We start from the raw sequence: 24224 nt of genomic DNA on the forward strand, positions 1-24224 counted from the left end.
TACGCTTAATGGAGATAGCTGTAAATTTTCAATATGGGACTTTTCAAGTCGGCCTTCCATCCTGCCTAATTTAACCTCCTTTTGACAATTCCTGTCTAGCTCTGTAAGTTCGTCTGCTAATTATAAATTCCTGCAACACATTTCCAGCCTGACCCCTGGAATGGAATCCTGATTTCAAAGCAAACACTCTCCTGAATTAATGTTGCTATCCAAAGTTGTCTCCTTACTTGAACCCTCCTTGCTTCTGTCCCCTAAAACATTTAAAGACTGGATGATGGGACCCCTTGCCCCCTCTTAAAGCAATTGTGCTGAATCCTAAATATACATCCCGCCCCCCCCATTTGCTGGCGTTGCATGCTGCTACCTTTAATAAAATTATCACCATCCTATCCATTTCTGTATTTTTTTATAGACAGCTAGACAGTAGTCTCTGTAATGGTAGCTCTCTGGTGTGAAAATGCTGATTATGAGCATTTCTGTGACTTTTGTAGGCACTTCACAATTGATTTTGACTATCTGAAGCTGCTGTTTAAAAATGCATGATTTCCCCCCAAAGCAAACTACTTCCGCATTCACTGTGATGAATAGCATGCTTGATACTTAACATTGATTGACAACAAAGTACAGTAGAAAAAGCTCTCTTTAATGGAGATATTTGCAGAATGTTTATTGTGTGCAGAAAAAAACATTGATTGCTTAAAACAAAATAGGCCTAAAACATAAGTTAGACATAATTAACTTTAGAAAGTATTGACTCTCTCTTGTTGCTGTTCTTTTGATTTGTGCATTTGAATGTCCTAATCATTTATACATGGTGTAAGAGAAAGTTTGTTTTGTAGTAGAATCTGAATGGTTTAGGACTGATCACTTATTATTAGCATGCAAAACACTAAAATATATTGGCTGAGGGCTCCAAAGTAGGAGAAGTAAGAGCTTCTTTTATCAGTGTCAGTTTTGTATGGGATCTGTGGGATCTACATACTGTTGTTGAGTACAGAGATGTGCATAATGTTGGTGCTTTAATAACTGTTATTAGTAATGAGCAAAATTTTTTGCCAGGCATGGATTTGCAGCGAATTTCCCTGTTTCGCCATTGGTGGGGTTTTTTTGCGAATCGGGAGCAAAACTTCGAAGTGGAAAAATTATGCGTGACAAAAATTAGTTGTGTGCATCCAAAAAATTGGCTGCACGTAATAAAACTGTTCTGCGGGTCATTTTTTTTTGACGAGTGCAACAATATTTTGAAGCTTGTAATTTGCTGCTGTTCCCCAAATCTTTTCAAAGTTTCAAGAATTTTAGGCGAAGCAAAAAGGGGCAGATTTGCTCATCACTAATTGTTATTAATCATAAGTCATCAGTTTAACCTGCCTGCCATAGAAACAACTTGTTTACAATATTGTACAAAACATTCCCATAAATATTCTGGATTGAAAGGATTTCAGGTGGTATAAAATCATGAGGATTTCATTGCACCCTTTCTTATGGCCTTATGCAGCTACTTATCCTTGATCAAAGAGCATTCATTCTATTACAGGATAACAATAAAGATAATTGAGAATGGAAAATGTAAGGCCTGTATAAAGGGGATCAAGGAGGTTTTCATGGGGTGAAAGATATTAGGGCTCGAGTCCACAAGTGCAGCGAGCAAAGTGCTATTTCAAGTGCAATTGCCATGTTTTTTCTTCCACAAAGCAGCATTTTCCTCCCTGTTGTGAGCCCAGTAATTTTTGTCCACAATTTCAGTCTAATTTTGATGCTAGATTTGGCTGTCTGCTGTATTGGATCTATAATCTGGAACCCATTACCCTGAAAACCCAGGTTTTCCAATTTCCATAGAGTACTATTTAGAGCAAACATTTCTTATGTTTTGACTAATTTCCTTTTTCTCTGTAATAATAAAACATTCTAGCATGATGTTATGCTAGAAAAAAAATCATGTTGGTGGCTAAACAATACCATTTAATGCTTACAGCTAATTTTGTGAACTTTCCTGGAAATCTTAGTTCCCAAGCATTCTGGATAATAGATTGTACATTTGTAGTGCAATGGTCATATTGTACGTGCCGATTTAGTGTGAGATCATCAGACAGTGGTAGTTCTCTTGATTAAAATGTAGCCCGTTTTGAGAACATTTCTAGTGATGGGCTGTTTACATTTGGCCCCCAAGCAAAACAATTGCATCCAGTGCTGGGAATGCAGGCCATTGGGGCAAGTGCACTCACATCAACAAACCAATGTGGTCCTCACCCAAATGGGATTTTTAAACATGCCCAATCTAAATCTTTTAGCAAGATATCTGTCAGACAGGGAATATCAACAGGGCCTATATACGAGTCAATAAACTGCAGATGAACAAATGAGTTGGCAGCTTTTATTGGCATGTGTTTGGCCATCTTTATTAAATGGAATGGAGATTTTGATACTACAGCACTCTAGTTTTCAGAACCCAACTCTCTGGGGAAAGAAAAATATATATATAAATATATAATGTATATACATGAACATGAAATCTAATTCATTATTCTAAAATTATATATATTACATATTTCATTTTTTTGCCATTTATGAAGACTTACTTGAATGTGTTGTCCCATGGTGTTATCATATGTAAAAGATTATCTTTGGTAATTATATCTTTTAAGGTTATGGAGGAATCAAGTTCAGTTTAATCTCACTCCTGGCGCTCTAATTATTGGCTGTAATAAAAATGAAAGAAAAGCAATTACAAGTGTATTAGCAATGCTGACATTGGGAGTAACAGCAGTTTGGGATTACGACCAAGCTATGAAAATTGGTTTCATTAGTTCTACAAGACAGACACGACTATGAGAGTGAATAAAGTTACAATGGTAAAATAACAACAGCAAATAAACAGAAATGATGTAGTAACAAAAGCAGTAGTTTTTTAAAAGATAGATGTATTTTTTATCTTATATGAACCTTTTATTCCCAGTGCAGTCATTTGTGAACAAACATTGTGCTTCATTCTATGCCTTAAAGATATTATGTACTTAGCCACATGGGTACTTAACATGCCATGTAATTCTAAAATTTGAATTAAATTCGATCATTGTTGTATTTATAAAATGTTTGGATAATACTGTCATCGGTCGTACACATATTTAAGTTTACATTCGTAAATCACACATTTTTAGAGCCGAATGCATAGTCAAACCTCGAAAAATTCAAGATTAAGCAGAAGTTTGTTTCCATGAATCCTCTTTATTTTTGCAAACAGGAATTGCTTCAGAAGCCATTTTAGGAGCACTGGCACTTATTCTTGGAAAAGAATCATTTGTTTTTTCAAAATTCATATGAAATGCAAACAGCATCACTCTTCATCCCACTAATTAATTATGAACCAACTATCAAGGTTATATGATTTGACTACAACTTAGTAGGAGAGTCATACCCAATAAGGACGTTGCTAAGCTAAATGTATGGGTTATGTCATGGGTTAATACATATAGTACTTAAAAATATTACAGCTACCTTCCCCCTTGACAAAATCTAAATTATTGCAATCATATTTCAAACACAGATATGGACTCTATTATCTGGAACCCAAATATCCAGAAAATTCTGAATTTACAAGATGGCCATTAGAAATAATAATTCATATTTTTATTTGTACTCCATTATTATTAAGCAAAAAATTATACTTTTTGTAATTATTTTTCTTTTTCTCTGTAATAGTAAAACAGTACTTAATGGTAACTAAGCTGTATAACTCCACATTAGTAGAAAAACAATCATAATGTTATCATTAAATTTCTTTAGGCTTCATGTAAGTTATGGCGCTCCAACTTATGGAAAGCACCAAGTTCTAAGAATTCTACAAGCAATGCAATTCATTTTAATAAAAGAAAAATACAGTTTAAGACAAATGCATATCTATTTTCTCCCTACTGTTAAGAATTCTCATCTTTGCCATGCCACTTTCAGATCTCCATATGCCGTCTCCACATTTGCTTACACTTTCAGATCCTCTTACCACCTGTATATGTTTTAAATTAACTTAAACATATGTTCAGAACTTGAGTGTCTGTCAGATCCCTCACTGAAATGTATGTAGATGTATTGTAATTTTGTTAATGTGTAAGTAAAGTAGATTTTATAGAAAACTACCAAGCTTTTCATGGTGTTATACATATTAAGTGCAAACATTTTCATGTCTCATTAAAATGTGTTTGTTAAGATAGGAAACCCATACAAAAACAAAGCAATGTCATTGGCGGAGTAAGTAAAAAAGCTATACATCATTTGTATTCTTTCTGTTGCAGCTATACCCTATTCACCTTTGCTGATGGACCCCTGTGTATCTTGACCACTGTCATAACATCATCACAAGTTTGTCAGCCAAAGCCATTTTCATTTTCTCCGTGTATAATATAGTTACATAGGGTTGAAAAAAGACCAGAGTCCATAAAGTTCAACCCTTCCAAGTAAACCCAGCACATGCAAACCTATGCTGACCTATTTATACACTCACATACATAAACCATATATACCAACATCAATACTAACTGTAGATTTTAGTATCACAATAGCCTTGGATACTATGCTTGTTCAAGAACTCATCCAAATGACAGTTCTATTCCTTTACTCTAAAGGGGAAGCTTCTGGTGCGCTGATCATTTTTATGGGAAAAAAGAACACCCCCTATCTGCCTATAATCCCCTCTAATGTATTTGTTCAGAGTAATCATGTCCCCTCACAAGCACCTCTTTTTCCAGATAAAACAACCCCAACCTCGACAGTCTAACCTCATAGCTTAAATCTTCCATCCCCCTTACCAGTTTAGTTGCACGTCTCTGCAATCTCTCCAGCTCATTAATATCCTTCTTAAGGACTGGAGCCCAAAACTGCACTGCATACTCAAGGTGAGGCCTTACCAGGGACCTATAAAGAGGCAAAATTATGTTTTCATCCCTTGAGTCAATGCCCTTTTTTATACAAGACAGCACTTTATTTGCTTTAGTAACCACAGAATGACATTGCCTGGAATTAAACAACTTGTTATCTACAAAAATCCCCAGATCCTTGAGTTTATATTATTTCTACCAAAGTGCATTACTTTGCACTTGTCAACATTGAACATCATTTTCCATTTTGCTGCACAGTTTTCCAATTTGGTCAAAACTGGGCAGCAAAATGGAAAATTAAGTTCAATGGTGTGATTTACATAGTGGCAAAGCAAAAAAAGTTATACAGCAGGGATCATTACAATGATAAGTACAAATAAATACAAAGTATAGTTACATTAAAGATTACGAGCTGTCAAAGAGACAAGAGAAAGGAGACCCCTGCAGAGCTTACAATCTAAGTGTTGTGGGTGTATCAATAAAAGGATATCTAGTGCTGCAGGTTACAGTGGAAGACACTGCAATATAAGTGCCAGTTCATAGCTCAGATGCTTTTAGATTGCTCCAAGTGGGAGCCTTTGAGTTTATTATTGAAGAGACTGAGGGAGGATTCCCTCTGGATGTATTCAGGGATGGCGTTCCAAATGTAAGGAGCAGCATGGTTTAAGTGTGGAGGGGCAAGGGGGGCGGCATGCCCTTGGCCACCTCAGGGCAGCACTAGGGGCAAAAATGCTATTGGCAAAAATTGCCAGAAGTAGCCCCAAACCATAGGTATATCCCATATGCTTTATGTTATGTAGAAGCAATTAAAATGTTACATGTGCTTTAACACCAAAAGATAGATAGATATATTTTATACTAAGGTGATATAGCTGTCATCCACATATTATTTGTTGTTTTCGGGTCTATAAAATGTCTTCCAGAGTGCAAAAAAACAATTTTCTTGGCTGGAAACAATTGTATACTATTGATTTTTTTGATTCATTTTCATTGTAGTTCATATGATGCAAGTATATTAGAACAAATTTCAAACTCAAAACCAAGGCTTCCAATTTTTAACCCTTTCCGTCTCAGGATTTGTAAATCCAACACAGGGCCGCCATCAGGGGGGCACAGCGGGTACAGCTGTCCTGGGCCCGGGCAATTTTTACTTTTAAAGCTCGGGCCCCCTTTAATAAATTCCGGGCCCTGTCATTGGTCAGCTAGATGGTTGCGCCCCGTGTGTACGGGTGACGTCAGTACGCACGGGGCGCAACCTTAAAAAAGGGCCTGTGTGCATTCGCGTGTAGACAGAAGTGTAGAAGCGTCGCGCGTGAAGGATACGAAGCCACCGGAGAAGCCGCCGAAGAGCAGAAGTAAAACTACTGCTGGGCACCAATGTATTAGGGGGGCACTGCTCTTGGCACCAATGTACTAGGGGGGCAGTGCTGCTGGGCACCAATGTACTAGGGGGGCACTGCTCTTGGCACCAATGTACTAGGGGGCACTGCTGCTGGGCACCAATGTACTAGGGGGGCACTGCTGCTTGGCAGCTGGGCACCAATGTACTAGGGGGGCACTGCTGCTTGGCACCAATGTACTAGGGGGCATTGCTGCGGGGCACCAACGTATTAGGGGGGCTGCGGGGCACACTGACTTATGGGGGCACTGCTGCTGGGCAACAATGTACTAGGGGGGCACTGCTGCTGGGCACCAGTGTACTAGGGGGGCACTGCTGCTGGGCACCAATGTATTAGGGGGGCACTGCTGCTGGGCACCAACGTATTAGGGGGGCTGCGGGGTACACTGACTTATGGGGGCACTGCTGCTGGGCACCAATTTACTAGGGGGGCACTGCTGCTGGGCACCAATGTACTAGGGGGGCACTGCTCTTGGCACCAATGTACTAGGGAGGCACTGCTGCTGGGCACCAATGTACTAGGGGGGCACTGCTGCTGGGCATCAATGTACTAGGGGGGTACTGCCCTTGGCACCAATGTACTAGGGGGGCACTGCTGCTGGGCACCAATGTATTAGGGGGGCACTGCTCTTGGCACCAATGTATTAGGGGGGCACTATTGCTGGGCACCAATGTATTAGGGGGGCCCTGGCTACCAATGTTTTAGGGGCACTGGCTACCAATGTTTTAGGGGCACTGGCTACCAATGTTTTAGGGGCACTGGCTACCAATGTTTGTGTGTCCTTTGTACTGATGGGAGGGGTCACTGGGGGAGGGGCCATTAGGGGGCAGGGCGTGGGAGGAAGAGGAGGGCCCTGAAAATTTTGTTGTGAGGGGCCCCGTGATTTCTGATGGCGGCCCTGATCCAACATAATTTATTTCATTTTGGTTTTAATTTATGGTTTAGACTTGGAGTCACAGGCCTGAGATTGTTTGGCAGCTGCTGTGTCTTTAGAGTGAAAATAGTAATCTTTCATATAAATTATTACTTTTTTCCTGAATTATACAGTGTTCTGTTCATTTGCCTATCTATTGACAAAGCTACATGTAGTAAAGACCAGAGTCCATCAAGTACAACCCCTCCAAATGAACCCAGTGCATATATATTCACACACTCTTACCAACCTGTATACTCATATATATATAAACTATATATATATATATATATATACTATACTTACTGTAGATCTAGAGACTTTTAATGTTACTAAGAAAAACAAAGTTATTTCTTTCCCCCCCATTTACAGCAATCAAAGTAGCCAGAATACAAGAATATAAAGTTTTTTGCCTGGGGTCACAAGGAGTTGCCACAGGGAACCAAATAAGGGTATCTAACATGAGATTCAACATCAAAGACTAATCATTTAACCTCTAGGCCAAGTTGTACTAGAAAAGCGAAACTGTGCCTCAGAGAAAAACTGAACAAAATGCTTGCGTTCCACTTTCTTACATAAAAAATATAAACAATGTTACACCTCCTATTATTGCTGCCATAATGGCACTTTCATTTTTCTTAAAACTACAGATTTTAATTAATACCAGTCTTTTAGATAGCTACCGCCAACAGTTGATCATCCGAACTTACCGACTGTACTGTCTGCAACGTTTTAGAGAAGCAATGCAATCCTTCACTGCTTAATATAGATTATGCTATATACTTGTATTATGTTTATTTCCTTATACGATATTAGTAAAATGAAACAGTATATTTGATCAAACAGACAGTATAATAACACTCATTACAATGTATTTTATTTATTTATTCACATAGCACCACAAATATATGCAGTTCTTTTCAAGGCGTAAACAGAAACACGGGTACTATTATAAATTGGATTGTGAGAATACATATATCAAAATGCTAGGGATTTCAGTACACATACAAATGAGGTACCTGCCCTGAACAAGTTTAATCTATGAAATAATGTGGTATGGTATTATTATATTTACTTAATAAACTCCATTTTTGTGTTGTATTTACTATGGTATTATACTAAACAGAACTGTTATTTAAAAAAAGTCTAGTGGGTGTTTAATTCTTCTTAACAAATAGATTCTATTATTTTTCTTCTAGGTTTTGAGATACTGTTTTTGACCACTGCACTTCCTCAGTGTAACATTTTCCTTACTGCAAATAAGTCAACAATGCTGGTTGTTAGTAGTGAATTGAAAATTGCTGAAAAATCAGTGATTTAATATAAAAAGTATAAAATATATAAACTTTTTGTAAAATAGATATTATTAAATGGCAATTTCATTGGGTTTTTTATAGTAGCAATCAAAAATGCAGGAAATGCAACATTCAAAGACAACCATTATACTTGTTTAATTAACAATATTATTTTTTTTTATACATTTGATAGTAGATTAAAAAATGTAATCTACACTGAAAAATAGCAATTGAAGGCTAATAAACCAATGCTGATGATATTTGGTTTCCTATTGGAACACATTTATTGTAGACATAAGCTTATGAAAATTATTGATGTTAAAAAAAAATGGCATCTGGCCTTCTTTCACACAACAGCCAGCACATGTCTTTCCTTCATCACCACTTAGCAGCTTCCGATTATAGATCTGTCTACTCTTTTCTTTATGAATTCTCTACTGACTCAGTCTTCCATCAGTCTAGCAGCCTGTCATGTCTATTATAATAATAAAAGTCTCATATGCCTGTAGAGAACTTGTCTAAGTTGTGTTGTCCTCAGTAGTGATGGCATTATAAAAATGGACATTTTGTAGGGAGACGTAGCTTGCAGCTGAATGTAAGTGGACGTACTTGAGTTTTGCTCTGTTCCCCAGTCAGTCTTAACTGGCCATTTTTTACAGCTCCAATAGCTATGTGGATGTTTCTGGAGTAAGTTCTTCCAGCGTGAGTTGTCTGTGCAAGAACAATGGGTCCGGGTGTTAATAATACAAAATATATGTTTGCATATGTGCACAAAAGGTGTTTCATAACTAAAGCAACATGCTATAGGTTGCACTGTTATATAGAGGTGAATGTTTGCAATATTCAATTAGGTTTATAAGCATTTAGCAGACTTAGGGGCAGATTTACTAATCCACGAACGGACCGATAGTGCCCGAACGCGTTTTTTTGTAATGATCAGTATTTTTGCGACTTTTTCATATGTCCCGCGATTTTTTCATCTCCGTCGCGACGGTGGCGAAAAAGTCGCGAAAAATACGAAAAATCACGATGGCAATGAAAAATTCGCAAAATTTTAGTTTCCAATACAATTTTTTCCCTTTCGGGATTCAGATTCGTGGATTAGTAAATCTGCCCCTTAGTTTTAATGTGTGGGGCGTAAATAACAATATACAATATAGATTAGTCCTTCACTACCTTAAAAATAGGTGCTAATATAATGTCAACTACAGAACTCTCCCCAGGGTACAAATGGCAAGGCATGCTGGTTAAGCTCCTCTGCTAACATACTTCACAACACCTTTCTCATTACCTCCTCACACACTCGAATAAAGAGCTACACCCCTTCTCAGGAATTCGCTCCCACGTTCTGTCTGACTTATTCCAAATCTTTCTGCCTTCAAAAGATCTCTTAAAACATTTATTGATGCTTACCCTCATTTAGGGGAAATATTTATCAACATTCAAGATTTACAAACATAATTTGAATAAAAGAAAAACGTTGGCGCTTGCAACATATTTATGAAAGAAGGGAAATTGAGGCATGGGCACTGAATATTGTGTTCAATCGATTTTAGAAGAGATTTGCACAAAAGAAAATATGAGGAAATATCAACATATGTTTCATTTGTAGAGTTCAAAGTTAACCTGGGTAAACAGGGATAATGAGTAAGCCAGATCAGGAACACATGCCCATAGAGCTATATCCAAGCACTGATTAGAGGGAAAGAGGCTGGTTATGAATAAAAGGCTAAAAAGGTCAAAGGAAGAGTACGGCAGGCTTAGCATTTTAGTTCCCAGTCTGTAAGTAGGAGGGGAGGAGAACCAAGAAAGAAATATGGCCCATCTGAAAGGAGAAATTCAAGAGAACAGTCCTCTTCCAGCAGGTAATGCAATCTTTAATATGCTTTGAATATCAAGGAGTTCTCTAGTCCCCACATCATAATTTTATCTGCTCAGTTTAGCTTCTTGCCACAGGATGGGCAGGCCTAACGATTTTCAGATTTATCAGAGGCATCAACCTTCAAGATAAAAGAACAAAAGTTATTTGAGTGGAGTGAAGTAAAGCCAACTTTGAGTTTCTAAAATTCTGACTGAGGGTCTAAGGCTAATGCCACACCACGCGTATGGCGTATATTTTCGGCAAGCCGAAAACCTCTTGACAAAAATATGCGCCATATGCTCCTACCTGTGCTTGCTCCCGATTAATGGAACGCGCTCAGGTGCAGGCACATGTAACCGATATCCAAGAAAATCTTGCATTTTTATGCGGATTTTGGCTACATGTGCCTGCACCTGAGTGTATTCCATTCATTTGGGTGCAGGCACAGGTAGGAGGGTATGGCGTGTATTTTAGGCAATTGTTTATCAGCTTGCCGAAAATATAGGCCATATGCATCGTGTAGAATTAGCCTAAAGCAATTTAGATTTGTAATTGGTTCAGTATTGTTATCTAGAAGTTTCTTAACTTACCTAAGCTACTGCTGTATGGCTGGTCATAACCTTCCTTATTAATGTTTATAGTCTTATTTCCCCTAATACAAAGCCAGATGGTGGTGGCCTGGGGTCCAGAGGTTTTCTGATAACCTGTACAATGACATATAAACTAAATTACCCCTGCTTAGGTATTCCCTTCCAATAAGCAGAATTTTTTAGGATAATTTGAATATGACCCTTTACAAGGTAAGCTACCTTATTGTATACACAAACAGTTTAATGCACTCCAGAAAATGTATTTTTATTTTATTTTTACTGGGTAACCAGCAGGCCTCCATTGTTTATTGAATACTAGTTTTGAGAATCTCAGAGGATTCTAGGAGTTGCTGTTCAGTAACTTCTGGAGAGCTGCAGTTGCACTATTATGAAAAAATAAGAGGAAATGCCAAGTGAATACAGTTCTGCTTTGCCTGTGGGTGTAGCTGAGAGAATCTGCTGCTGTCATATTCACAAAACTTAAACTACTTAGCATGGATGCCCTTTCTGGATTATTGAACCTGACCGTGTATATCAATACAAATTTGTATGTAATTGGCCATTTGATCTTCCAAATTAGTTGAAAACTAACAGCTGAAATTAATAATCAGGCTTTTTGCAAATCTGGTTAATTGCCACTAACATCATTACTTTGGAGAAACACATTTTCTGTTTACTTTATTAAAAAAATAACTTATGTCACAATTATTTATTAATACTGATAATATAACATTGTCTGCAGAATTAAAGCAGAACTACAGCCTAAAAAAGAATATTGCTATAAAGTCCATATACAGGCATGGGATCCATTATCCAGAAACCCTTTATCTAGAAAGCTCCGAATTATGGAAAAGCTGTCTCACATAGACTTCATTTTAACTGAATTGAAATGTTTCAAAGAGTCATGTGACAAAAATAACATTGCTTAGGCTGATGCCACACGCGGCGTAGGGCTGATTTTTTCGGCAAGCGGAAAAACACTTGCCGAAAATTCAGCCCTACGCCTGCTACTTGTGCCTGCACCCGAATGAATGGAATACGCTCGGGTGCAGGCACATGTAGCCGATATACACATGAAAACGCGAGAGAATGCAAAGTCCTACGCCGCGTGTGGCATCAGCCTAAGTGGCGATTATAACTAATGACATCACTAAGCACTGTGTCTAAGGATATTATTTACAGGATATTCGTGGCTCTTGTGTATTAAATATATTATATTCAGTGTCACACTGTAAAGAAGATACACAATGCAATTGCAGTGCTCATTTGGCAAAAACAATTCTTGTTCTAGAAAATCTTACACTCATTTAATCATTAATTCATTTGTCCAACACTGTATTTTCTTTTCAGTTTTTGTTGCCTATAAATTATGTCATGAGATACATTAAAATAATAACTCTCATATCTGACTGTTTTTCTTTAGGAATCAGAAGTAGAGTATTTTATTTACCCAACTAAGCAGCTATGCTGCATACAATTCTAAAAGGTAAGGGGCTTCATTTTCCTATGTGGATAATGTTAATTTATAGCTAAAGTCAGTCTGTAGCAGTGTTCACTTGCTACCTTTCTTATGCTAAGGGGAATTCACAGTAACTGTTCCACAGCATATAAAGATAATATTAAACAAGTATTATAAATGAATATATAATATCCAATGAACAATTGACAATTTGCCCTCCACCTAAGCAACACAGGTGTTGGCAGAACAAATCCTACATGTTAGATGTAGTTGCAAAAATCTAATGTGTAAACTATATGGAACATTTCAAATGTAACACAACTCTGCATGCTGTGTCTACATCCGACAAGATAAAATCTGATTGTGTCTGAAAGACTTTTTCTTCTCATTAAAATACATTGACTGTCAGGAACAAAACCCACCATCTGACTTTATCTGATCCAACTTGCAGTACAGCTTCAGGTATCAGATTTTGTAGCATCCTACAAAATATTGTGCTGTTGCATAATAATATTTTGCAGGTCAGATAAAATCTGACCCACAAATCTGATCAAAATCTCCCATGTAGTTTAGCCCTTAGTCTTAAATTTCACCCCATTGTCCTTCAGGCTGGGCTCTTTCTTCCATTACTTCGGGCCCCTCTAGGATTCCAGCCTCACAGTTAACCTCTGTATTAGCATCAGACAGTGAACATCAAATGGTGAACATCAATGACATGAAAAAAGAATCAGTGGATGGCTGTGGGTAAAAATGAATCTTTATCTTCTCCTCTCTCGCTTCCCACCTCAGGGAGTATCTCTGTCCCTCTCAGACGTAGGGTATAGAACTGAGGTGTAGGTGCACATCCCTTTTGCCTGGAGTAACCTTTACACACCTTAGCCACATAATTATTTAGCTCATACTGACCTCAAACCCTTTCAATACAGACCCAAATTAAGTGAAGCCCTTGAAATTACCCAAAACATAGCAAATATTGATAGTTTCCATATATTTTCTGGACAAACAGAGCCCCAGAATGAAACTAATCGCTGCCATAGGCACATCCCCTCCCTTACCCAATTTGTGCATATTTAGTGCACATGTTTAGTCTATGCTAGGGTTGCCATCTCTGCCAGCTTTCTTCACTTGGCAGGGGATGGGCAGTGATGTCACGTGGGTGGGGAAGAGGCGGGACTATGATTTCACATGGACAGGGAGGAGGTGTCACCGTGCGGGGCTATGATGCAGTGATCAGCAATTGCCTGATTACCTCGTCAATGTCAGTGTGTCCTGCACGGTTTTTCTAATTTGGGAAACTGGGCAGGAGGTTTTGACCCGTACAGCACTTCTGAAAATCCGGTTGTCCGGGTCAACACCGGACAGGTGGCAACCCTAGTCTATGCACATTTACAGATAAGGTATTAGACTAGTAATTACCCTACACACACCTCCACTACAGCATTATGCAGCAAGTGTACAGGGGTTGGAAGAGGGAAACTTTTATAAACAGTAGAACTTACATTTTACATTTTTCAGGGGACCAGAAAAAAAACGTAAAATCATGGAAATGCATTTTACATTATGTATTGGTGGGACCACAAAAAAACAATGTAAAATGAGTGAATCAGAGTATGTAAAATTGAAGTTCCACTGTATAGGCACGCTTGTGCTGCCTCTTTGAAACTGCCACTCTAGACAGGGGCCCCTGCTTATATAGAAAGTGCAACAGACAATACAATGCATACTATCCTCCTCTCTGTGTATAAATATCCTTAGGGATTTTGTTATTATTTTGGAAGTAATAAGACAGAACAGCTAAAGCAGCAGTATACATTAATAGAATGTGCTGATAAACAGAATAATTAGCATTTCCCCTGACTGTATAATAATAGTTTGTAGTGTTTCCACCTAGTAGAAGCCGGTACACAAATAATTAGTTTCTCAGCCTGCAAAACTTTGATGTTTTTGCTGACTTAACATTTGACACAAAGATCTAGCAACAGTATTTGAACATCAGACTTTTAATATTTTCTAGTTTATGGCTGCTCATATTAGACATACTTTTGGTTGCTTGAACCCTTGTCCTCTTGTGACCTGCACTCTCCACCTTAATACAAATATTTTTGTTTTATTGAGGGCTAGGATATTGAAAGGCAACAGTATTCAAATAAAAAACTGTATGTTAAATGCTGCTGCCATTGACCTAAAACAAAAACTCTGTAACACTACCTATAAAATGCACATTATCCATTATGCCCATTATTTTGTACACAAAGCCAATAATAGAATCAGTGAGAGAATTGATATTAAAGAACTTTCAAGAACAGGGTCAATGTAAAGTACACAGCAAAATTTTAAATTAGTATTGATCTATTATTTTTTCATTATTTACAGGTGCCTTAGAGTCTGTACGTATGACTATAATGGAATCTAATTGCATCAAAATTTAAGATAAACACTGCACCCTAGGGAGAAAAGCTTTCTGCAGAAAGAGACTATGGCAAAACAACATGCAACGAATGCTGAGCATTATTGCATCATCATTCGCATGTTTGCTGTTTAGACTAAATATAGCAGGATATATTTATGGTAAGGCCAAGTAATAGAGATTTATGAAACAATAAATTTTATTAAAAGTTATTTTGTACTATATGCATGCATTCTGAGGAATGAAACATAGACTAAATCTGAAACATTATATTGTAAAAATGTATTATCTTCTTTCTCACGCTTGTTAACATTTCACAATAAAATTAAATCTGTGAGGGCTCTAATGATGTGGGGTTTAAAAATAACATAGGAGGGTAGGGTAAAATACAGTGAACATAAGGCATCTTCATGATTATACTGTATGACTTGCTATGTGTATAACACTCGGGAGAAGATCAGACACTAAGCAATAAGTTGTCTGTTTGAATAGCCCCTCAGGTATTAGTGTTTCGACAACACCCTTCCAGCTGTGGCAGTTCTGTAGTTCCATCTCCACCTAAAGCACCAGATAAGTGTAACAGCAAAGGGAGCAGACTAAAAGCATAACTAAATTCTAGGCCAGGAATTAGGTAAGGCAGCAAACGTGTGAATCACTGTACCAGAGAAAGGTCTGAACAGGCAGCAATCTGTGGAAATCCAAGGACAGGCCAAGTGTCAAACTAAAAAGTCAGTCTTGAGCATGGGCCGTTGCAAAAGAGATGCCAGATTGCATGTGGGCAGGGCCCTAGGCATCTGTTGCCTGGCGGCCTGCACTCCTTATGTTTAACTCACCAGATGCATGTCAGTTAGAAAATCTTCACAACATTTCCCAAAATATTGCAACTTTACACAAATATACTAATGCAATCTGAATGTATTACTAAAAATGTATCTTTTGATTATTAGTTGATTAGTTTATTAGTCAGATGATTAATAAACATAAACTATGTTTTTGTTATAAAATTCAGAGTGTATCGGTATATTCTTTTAAAGTTTTATGTATATATTGATAAAATCCATCCATAATGCACTTTGTTTCGTGTGTGATTAACATTTAAATTTGACATATGGCATTTTCTTGTACTTACATCATACTCTAGGCAATATAAGCAGCAGTAGCAGAAAGTACTGACCTTGCTTGTCCTGTTAGTTGTGTTTCCTGGTGGTCTCAATTTCTTTTTTCTAAAATAAGGATCACTTTTGAGTCCCTATCAATATAAACAGCAGGATCTCATAAAGGTGAGATAAACAAAGGCAGTACTATCCTGAAAAATGCATATAGACACAAAAGCATATGTCATACAGTTCTTATCCCAGCAGGATAAATCATTGGTTTTATTGCTACTTATATCACTTAGACCTTTACAAATAATATTTGTGCATTCCAAATGTTACATGGAAAAGTGGGCACAAAATGTATTCTTTCTGTTATTCCTGGGTTTTTAAAAAAATTCAGTCTTAACAATGTAATGAACTAAACCAGCAGTGTCAATAAGTGGTATATTTTTATGAATGGCCACTGAAGTATGTGTGTAACTGGAAGTATGTCAGTGGGCAGGCAATTTTTACTATCGGGCTTGTAATGGAGGTTCATATAATTTCATGGCAGCAACTATGCACTTGTGTTTTCATTCGTAAATGGGTCCTCCAGTTTACAAAAGTTGCATTAACAGATTTTTATGTAAATAGTGTATTAATGCAAAAATAAAATCATTAGGGATAATTTACATTAACTAACTGTACGAAGTGCAAAAAAAGCCACTTTTTTTCTTATGCATTTTGCACACTGGGTTTTCAGAGCTGTTAACTTCTGCAGGATGCAGCGCGCATAGTGCCGCAAACTGGAAGTGAAGTCACACGCAACAGGAAGTGATGTCACAGATGTGCACAGATGCTGTCCTGAAGCTGCTGTATGTATATATGCAGATGCTTCCCAAGTGTCACTGAATACCTTTTGAAAAGCTTAGGTGGTCTTGAGGAAACTGTATATATATTTTCATGGGTAAACTAAAAGTCCCCAAAGGAAAGGCCCCTAAAGTAATACAGTGCAAAATGTCCAAAAACTGGCACTAAAAGTACCACAAGTGGCCAAATTGGCTGGCAGTGAAAGGGTTAAAGGCTTTGTTACCACATTTTTCTGTCTTCGGCACGCAGAACAGTCTCCACCAGAAGAACAATGCATAAGATGCCAAATCAGAGATGCAGGAGAATGTGTCAGGCATTATAGTGTTTGGTGCACAGTATGTTAAAATACATGTAACTTAAATATTATTAGAAATGTATTTCCTTATTTATGATTAGATTTCAGAAAAACAAATCACTGAGTAGGCCTATAAGCAATATGAGGCAATATGAGCAAGCAGTGTACCTTTATCATTGGTGTAATGTTAACACAAAAAAAAATTCCATCATAGTTGTGATTGTAAAGCAATACATTACTATAATGGGAGGCTGGAGGGAAACACTGCCAGCATTACTTATGTTATTGAATGCTTTCAGTATAAAATGGATATGTTAAATTACTGGAATTGGTGGCACTGAAGATCGCTTAAATTATTAGTTGCATTTAGCATCTGCTCATCTACATTTAAAACATTTTTTTTATGGCTGTCGCTGTTTTAATTTTGATTGGTGCTGATTCTGCATTTGGTATTTGTGACTGTAAGAACATTATTTAGCAAGTTTAAGTGCAAAACCCAAATGTGAAACTTGCATGCATAACTAATTTTGGGAACTATTATCATTTGACATGAAAAACTTGTATTCCTGAATTAATTCAAATCTGACTTTAATTAAGCATTTGCCTCTGTTGTGTATAGATGATACCACAGTTCTCATCCTTTGCTAGGGTTCAGCTACATGTTTACGTGTAAGTATGTTGCTTTTGTTTTATGGTGACTTAATTGAAGGGTTGTGATAATTGTCATTAGGGGCAAGCCTCAACATGCTATGTGCAAGGGCCATTACATTTGGAAATGCCTGCAAAACAGATGACAATGTTTTTATTGCTATTTGTTATTCTTTTGCAACAATCAAATGCAAAGTTTTATTGGTGCATGATTGAAATTGTAAGAAAAAAAGCTGCATTTATTTTGCATAAAATATTTTTTTTGTATTTATTTACTTTGTATTGTCACTGGCAAATGGTAGGAGGCTGTATATATTCCTGCTGTGTGTATGTGTGTATATATATGAACCCTTGATATGTGCTGTGGACCTTACAAGTAGTTACAGGTCATTAACATTATCATCAACAGAGCTTTCTCATGATAAATAGCCGTATTCCTTTCTACTTCCAATGCCTCAGATCCAAAGATCTTTTTGCAAGGCTTTACTGTAACAAAGACTGGGGGGCTTTAATTGCATGGGGGGGGGGGATTCCAGGGAATGGGTGCTGTGTAAGAAAAGTCTTTGGTGTGGAGGAGGAAGTGTGAAGCAGGGTCGGACTGGGGGGTACAGGGCATGCCGTAGCCTCCAAAAGACCCCCATAATGGCCCCCGCACTCCCGGGGGTCCCCACCGCCCATTCAACCCCCTCCCCTGAGCGTGCATACTTATTGTTATTCTTAACTTTGGCAACACAGAAAAGTAGGATCTGAAGGGTGGGGGAGTGCCAGTGGGATCGGGTCTCAGCTGGTGCCCCGTAGGCCCAGTCCAACCCTGGTGTAAAGGAGTATTGAGTGAGGAAATAGAAGGAGATAATATGTAGACCAAAATTCATGCCTGGGTAATTAGAGAGATTATGTATCATAGTGCAAAGTTGTTGAGTGGTTTGTAATTTAGTACAAGAATCTTAAAGTGAATTCTGTTTGTGAAGCAGGTAAAGAGGTTAGTCAGAGAGAAGAGAGTTCAGTCCTTCCTGATTGATATAATCATATAATATACCTTTTTAAATAGCTTTCAGTAGGAGCATAAGATGCTTAGTGATATATTTTGTGTTACCTGACCAATGTAGATGAATTAGATTGTCACCTGGGCAGGGTCTTCTTTAACTCTTGTATTTATTATTGGTTGTTCTTTATGTAATCTTGTATACACTCATTTTTTTACAGTGCTGTGGAATACGTTGGAGCTTCATACATCATAATCATCACCAGCAAATGACACAGTTCTTTTCATTAATTTGTAATTTCTTGCCTCCAGACCCCGGTGCTATAGAGGTTTCATTCAAACAAGCCTTATTTGTAGAAGCAGACTGTATTACCTCCCCAAAACTACATTTTCAGGGCAAGTTTAACAAAAAGTGAGATGACAAATCTCCATATAATTTTTCAAATCCTCATACCTAGTGGAATGGGTTTGAGGATTCCCATAATACTTTTAGCCATTGATGCACATGAGAATGGGTATCTGGACACAATACAGTCACTGGAATAAACTTCTGATATTCACTGCTGCTACCAGCAATTGCACTGTGTTTTGTTTATCAAACCTTTTACGTAGTCCAAAAAGAGTTGGATTATAATTTGCCACTAAATTATTATTCTTGGCTTTGCAAACTGTTTTGGGAAAAAATATTAATTAACCAGTTTCAGTTTTATATCATATATACAATTTGTTAGCTGTTATCTATTGAAGGTAATTACAATATTTTATTTGTCTAAAAAGGCACTTTATTTTGTTTTTCAGGTTTTAAAGTCATCAGATCATCAGCATGAAAATGGGTTTTATATAAAATAGACTTTAGGGTGGCCTTCCCACATGCAGGTACCCTGGCCTGAGACCAGATGGATCACAATTCCACGTGCTACTAATTCCACTGTGATGTATCCGGCTTTCTGGTTGTGCAGAAGAACACAAAGGTGAGATGATATATGCTATGCTATGTAATGCTGTAATTTTTCTAATATATGATATATATATACCCTAAATAAATATATAACAAAAAGCCTTAGATAGATGAGTTTAATATAACCCCATAAAAAAGTAGTCCTAAACAAATTTCTATGTTTATATTGGGTCTGAATTCCCTCAGTCGAGCAGTCTAGCAGTGTACAGATATGTATTACTTGTTTTTTTACTTGTATTTTATAACACAGTGGATTATGGTTTAATTTTTTCAGATACAATATCAATATACAATATTACTTAAAAATATTTGTATTTAAATTTTACGGTAGATTGATTCATTGAGTGATTTAGTGACATAGGTTGCTGATTGATATATTAGTTTAAAAGATATATATATGGTTATTCTAATGCAACCATCCTTGAAATGACAGAACTATCATTACCATGGTTGCAAATGCCAATTAACTGAGTAAGTCCAAAATATTGTTGCTTGCTTACTGTTATGAAGGGCTAGGCTTAGAGCAAGGAGAGCTAACAGTTTCCATGTGAATATAGAGCAATAAAATTACATACAGGTGATTTATACCATTCAGAACCCAATGATTATTCCACTGTTCACCTTCCATTTGCAGTTGGGCACAAATCTTTGCACCTCTCGAACTTGGTATAAAGATTTGCCACTAACAGCAGCACGAGCAAATACTGGGAAGCAGCGCGTCTTGTGGGCAAAAAACATGGGACTTTATGTATTCCTCAGGTTTTTTTGGATTTATAAATAAATATACAAAATCAAAAAGATGGACCTGCAAACACTGTTCATAAATCTAATGGAGATGTGAATCTGTCCTGTCTCATTATATGTACCTTGATATATATAGATATTTTAACATTAATGTTTAATTACAGAAGCACATATTTACCTATCAGTCTCCTGCTTACCAGAGTACTTTGGTCACCTTGCTGTATATATATATATATATATATATATATATATACACAGTATATATATATATATATATATATATATATATATATATATATATATATATATATATATATATATATATATATATACACAGTAAGGTGCAGTACTATATCCCAGCGAAGGTAATATCCCATAGAGTTCATTTAAGTAAGGAATTCATATTTTTGAAAAATGATGATTGATGATGATGATGATGATTGATTTTCTTTTTCTTTGTAATAATAAAACTGTACCTTTACTTGCTTCTAAGATATAAATAATTCTTATTTGAAGCAAAACAATCCTATTGGGTTTATTCAAAGGAGAAGGCTATATTTATTTTGCATAAAGATTTACTATATATGTAAAAAGCCATAGAAACTCCCTATGTTTAATAAAAAGAAATGTGGTGTTTCTTTTCACTGAGGACTCAGAGCAGCCGGTCTGTAAGTTGTTATGGCTGTAGTTACATAGAACTTTCTGATAAAGCTACTTAGTTTTTACCTTTCCTTCTTTTTTAATGTTAAATGATTTTTAGCAGCCTTAAGGCATGGAGATCCAAATTACAGAAAGGTCCCTTATCTGGAAACCCCCAGGTCCTTAGGATTCTAAGGATTCTGAATAACAGATCCTATACCTGTATGGTTGAGTAGAATTGTTTAACTGTAATTGACATAAGGTAGTAGAGTAGCTTCAGCAGGCTCAGCTTAATTTTTCTTCATTTTTCATAATAAATCTACGTTACATTTCAGGGACATTGGATGTAAGCATATCAGCTTTAGCGCATGTATTCAGTAGAAAATAAAAACACTGTTTTTGAGGCTCTGTTGGGAGAATGTAATACAAGTTGTTAATGGAAAAATATGTGAAATGTAAACTGTGAACATTTTTCCCCTTTGCAAAACTGTATTGCCTTATCTGTCAGTGGAGGAAACATTTCCACATTTTATAGTTTGCATCAGTGTGGAGTGTATTTAACAAAACTACATAATGAAAAATCATTATATTTGCAGGAAAAAATATGCTGCCTTCAAACAGGTCTTAAGTTGTTTAGTGGCACATAAGTAATGATGAGCATATTTTTTCACAGGCATGGATTCGCTTTGAAAAAAACTGCTACGAAAATTTGGTGCTAAAAAAAATTCACAGAGTGAGAAAAAAGTTGTGGTCGAAGTCTTGTCAAAAAAAGTTGCGGTCGCATCAAAAAAGTCATAGTTGTGTCAAATGAGTTGCAGTTGTGTCAAAAAAGTTGTGGTCAAGTAAAAATTTCTGGTTGTGTCAAAAAAGGCACGTGTAGAAAAAAGCTAAGTTTTGTGAATTTGTCAGCAGCATTTGCCCATCACTACACACAAGTTAGATTCCTCTAATGAGGAATATTACCTCGTGAAATGCAGTATTTGTTCTTATATACGGTATGTAATTTTCTGTGTATGATTTTTAATAAATTCTACCATGTCACTTAACCCATATTTCCAGACAGACTGACTTGTAGGGACAGCCAATTAGCATTTGGTATTTCATAAATTTGTCAGTAAGTAAAGAAAGACATGGAAAGCATCACTTTTGACAATCTCTGTTACTGAAGCCAAACTGTACAGACCCCTAAGGCTTTGTTACAAATTTATAGAGTTGAAGGGTGCACCATCCACAGTGAAACCAACAGATTTAGGACCAAATATTTTTTTTCCTGCTGCAGTGAACTGCCTGAGTAGGTCACAGTTCAAAAAACTGTACTATATGATTGTGTCAGGGGGAGAAAAATTTTCGGTTTGAGGGAAGACAGTAATAGAACATGATATGCTGCACAAATGATGAAACAATATTTAAGAAAATAATATATTATTTAACCAGATACAATTTAAATATATTTCACTGGCCATATTTGGTTTGGTTATAGCACTTGGTTGTTTGATCTCTTTCTGAATTGAAAAAAAAGCAGTCACTATGTTAAGTAGTTTTATTATTGTCCTTTTTTAAATAACCTTTATCTTGTAAATAGATAAGAGGGAGGATGAAAATTGTTTTCCTTTGAAATAAACTGTAGCAGCAACATGCTTATTAATGTGTATAATAGATTTTTTAAAGATAAAAACCTCTGTTTTACACATTAGGCCAGTTCTATCATTTTCCCTCCTCCCTGCATTAAGCTGTGCGCCACCACAGTAAGTTCTGTAACCAAATAAGATATTACTTTTGATTCATTTCAGCAATTAATAGTTTGCTGTGTTTTGTAATATAGGTCTGTATATTCCCCCGATTTAATACATTGTTTTTCTCAGAAACTCAATTCATGCTAAGTGAGCGAGAATGATTACATTTGCTACCAGATCAATTAAGTTACCAGCCCAGATTTAATATTGTTCCAAAGGGCAGAGTTACGGTATATAATCAATGCAGAACTTATTCATCACAAGGAAAAGGGATGCTGACATAAGATAGAAAATGCATTGCAGCGATATTTTGATATAAAGATATCTCATCTCTTCCCCATTGTATATAATGAATGAATAAGGCAGGATGTGTATTTATTATCTTAGGTGCAGAAATAAATACGGCAACTGTTCATATTCACACAATGTGTTACTTTGTGACCCCCAGTTTTAACATTTAAGGCATAAACAAAAGAAACAAATGTCCCATTTTAGAATCTATTGAGACATGTTTAATACCTTGTACAAATCACATATGTCTGTTACCAAACAGAGGGATAAAACATTACATCAAAACCACAGGGAAATGTGCTGCAACAATAGCAATAATATAAATAAATAAATAAATGCTCTTGAATTTTTAAAATAGCTTGCCTTTGGGAATAGGGGAGTGGTAGATGGATGCACCTCATTAACCATAGGAGCAATAAGAAAAAATGGACTGTGATTCTTTTCATTACCCGATTTTATAAGCAAGAAATAATATGTGCCTCTTCTTCAAGATTTCTCCCAACACTTCTGCTCATCTGCTCAACACAAAACATTTTCCAAGTTTAATACTTCCAAGTACCTCAATAAAGGTACTTCTTAACCTGTACCTTTAGGAGTCAAGGTGCAATGAAAATTCATTACAAAATGTATATTTGGTTGTGGTAGTGGCTACGGATCAAGCTTTCATGTTGCATTTATCTGATTTCCATATTTTTCCAATCTACCAAGCCCATATGCACATAGAAGATTGCATACAGGACAAAATACATATACATTCATTTTCCCACACAAGATTCATGCAGTGTAATGGTGGGAGTCATTGGCTCATTATGGCTAGGGAGATGGCTCATGCCTCTGGGAATACATTATAAGTGTCTCTAGTTTGCAGGTTGTGATGACAGAATTTACATCTATGCAGTGATGCTTGTGTCTTATATATATTTTATATGTATACAACATTTAGTGCTTTTGCTTTAGGTGCATTCTCTCAGACTCTTTGGGGGAGATTTATCAATCCACGAACGGCCCGATCGTTCGTTCGATCGGACCTTTCGTGTTTTCTGCAACTTGTTTGTACCTTGCGTAATTTCGCCCTTTTTTTCGTTATTTAATGTGACTTTTTCGTACTGTGCATAACAAAAAAAAATGTGACAATATCGTATTGTCCCAACGAGTACGAAAGTTTCGGATTCATTACAGCTTCGGTATCATGACTTTT

At 36.7% G+C, this 24224-nt stretch overlaps 1 protein-coding gene across 1 annotated transcript in view; it reads left to right on the forward strand.

Annotated features, from left to right (window-relative positions):
- hs3st5 (heparan sulfate-glucosamine 3-sulfotransferase 5) overlaps positions 1-24224 on the forward strand; it is a 134831-nt gene that overhangs the window by 42280 nt on the left and 68327 nt on the right. Inside the window, 1 exon segment of the mRNA NM_001127152.1 lies at positions 19460-19632. The gene's annotated coding sequence lies outside the window, so the exon portion shown is untranslated.

This window comes from Xenopus tropicalis, chromosome 5 (assembly GCF_000004195.4).
Source record: "Xenopus tropicalis strain Nigerian chromosome 5, UCB_Xtro_10.0, whole genome shotgun sequence".
Lineage (NCBI taxonomy): Eukaryota > Metazoa > Chordata > Amphibia > Anura > Pipidae > Xenopus > Xenopus tropicalis.